This window comes from Penaeus japonicus, unplaced genomic scaffold (genome assembly GCF_977035675.1).
Source record: "Penaeus japonicus unplaced genomic scaffold, GWHDUDI00000001_assembly GWHDUDI00000038, whole genome shotgun sequence".
NCBI lineage: Eukaryota > Metazoa > Arthropoda > Malacostraca > Decapoda > Penaeidae > Penaeus > Penaeus japonicus.
In genome coordinates this window covers 7,071,155-7,073,654 of record NW_028234440.1, presented here as the reverse complement: position 1 = coordinate 7,073,654, position 2,500 = coordinate 7,071,155, and positions in this window count along the sequence as shown.

Genomic DNA, 2,500 nt, shown 5'->3' with positions numbered 1-2,500 from the left:
ATGTGCCCCTGTGCCAGTAGGGCTGCCTTGCACTATGGCCCTCACAGTCATAAGTACAGGTTCCCTTCCTCTTCCCTACCTCTTCTTATTATCTTCATTACAGATAGTTCCATTTTACGTATTCGCCCACGACAGTGCACGAATACAAAAAAAAAAACGTAAATGCTTTTTATCCTCCCATTAAACAGTGATATTTATATCACACTGAGTATAAAGGAAATGATGACCTAATATGGACCCTATACTACTATTTGAGTCAACTGCAGAATTGATAGAGCTTGTCACATGACACATGACACATATAAGTCTCTCAATACAAAAGAACATAGAAAAGGACGAACACAAAATTGGCTCTACTTTTACAATAAGTGACTAAATGAGAGAGGGTAAAGTGAGGATATGTTGCATAAAGCTGCCTGCCTCTAAAATAACACCCATCCTGGAGACGGGACAAGAAAATCTATCCCCGTTTCAACCCACTGTAGTGCTCAATCAACGCGGTAACCGTCAGACGACAGGGTTTAATTGTACCAATTTTTAATTTAGATTATCAGTCGTCTAGATCGATGATTGCAAACTCTCGCTGGTGACACATTACTTCACATTCTGCATAAAAATGAAGTATGATTATCAATACTAGATTTAGCCAGAACGTTCGAGCGGCCAGTGCGTGCCGGGGGAGGGGAGGGGGGTAAGAATGGTCAAATATATATGATGCAGATATGATATTTACTTTAGTCACCTCTATGCCCATTCTCGCCATAGTGTATAATAACTTTTTTTCATAAACCCATAAATATGACACCCTTCAGTCAGGTCGGGACTGTTTGTTTATTGTGCTTCTAAGTTACCGCTCCCCCCCCCCCTTGTGTGCAAGGAACGACCGGGGTTACCAGCCATTGGCGACGCAAGATTACATACTAAAGGCGTTACTGCCGCAAAACATGCAATGTGGTGAATTAGCCCTTGCAACATGCGCTCTACCTCAAAATGACATAGAACTAAATGTCATACTGAACCATAGTACATGTCGAAAATTGTCATATATAGAAAACTTTACAAACCAATCTGTTAAAAAAAAACAGACACTGAGTAATGTATGAATTGGAAAGAACCAAAATTATCATAAAGAAAAAGATAAATTAACTGAAGATTAAAATAGAGCAAAAACAGTCATCATAAAAATAAATAAATAAATACTAAAAGAATAATAATAAAAAATAAAACTATAACAAGGTAAATTCTCAAAAGCAAAACACGCTTAGTAATGCTATAAATAAAAGAACATTGCATGAAAGATAGAAATGACTTAGTCATGCAAAAACAAGAATTGCCGCACGCTCTCACTGGCCATTAGATGCATTTGAAAATATATTGACGTCAAAAATTATTATTATGTTCAATGAATAAAGATCGCGCTCGAAGTGACCCTGTATTTCCCTAGGAATGACCTTGCGAGATGCTAGGTCATTCCTATACTGTAATTGTTTAGCTGCCGTGTTTGACATCAACCTTTGACTTATTATGTGGGGTTATGGAGCAATTCATACACCAATCACATAAACTGGTGGCCATGGCGGTACGGATCCATTCGCCTCACCCACATAAACTGGTGCCAACATGGGGTCGCGCCCGCCTCCTATTTGCGTAGACCGCTCGCTACGAATCTATTGTTTCTATGCTTAGACTTCTGGCACGATTGGTAACAGAAATGTTAGGACCTCGTTTCTTTATTTTTACACAATTTAAACATGCTTGTGGCTCTTCGTTCTATTTTCTCACTACGTTATATAATTAGTGATATCCGGAAAAGAACTTACTCCATTTAGGATAAAAGTGTAGAATATTAACTTTATTTTTATATTAGATTTATTTCAATTCGTGAACCGCTCGCGCGTACTTAGATAATTCTTTATTATCCCACCACTTACGGTGATGGCTGAGACAATCTATCGCCACGTATATTATTGTCTGAGTGTATATTTGTGATTGTGAACCATGTCAGCAGTAAGAGGAACACGACAATCTCGCAGTGAAGCTATCACCCCTCTCTTTCAGCAAGTCAATCTGAGGTTCTAGATACATTTATCTCCTGTGCCCCCCCCCCCCCGCCCATAGCAATTATTTTTTTCCACTGTCCATCATAAAATCCACCATCATTTTCCCCCGCCCTCCCTCCCTCGTGTTCTCATCTACTCTCACTTTGTTAATTAGTGATTTTTTTCTACAAATCGTCTTATTAATTTCGCTAAATAACTTTTCGATAACATTCGGCAACGTAATAATTTCACATCATTATTTTATGTCTTCCGATGTGTACGTTATTCGTTCTCTTTGCTATGCTACGAATATTTACCAAATATTATATTTTTCTCTTGCGTTGCTATTGTTCGCGCTTTAACGTTATTTACTCCCATTCAAATTCACAAAGTGACATTAGTCTTTCAAACAAAGCCGATAAAATGACTATGTTTTGTCTACTTGTTTCATCACTTCATTC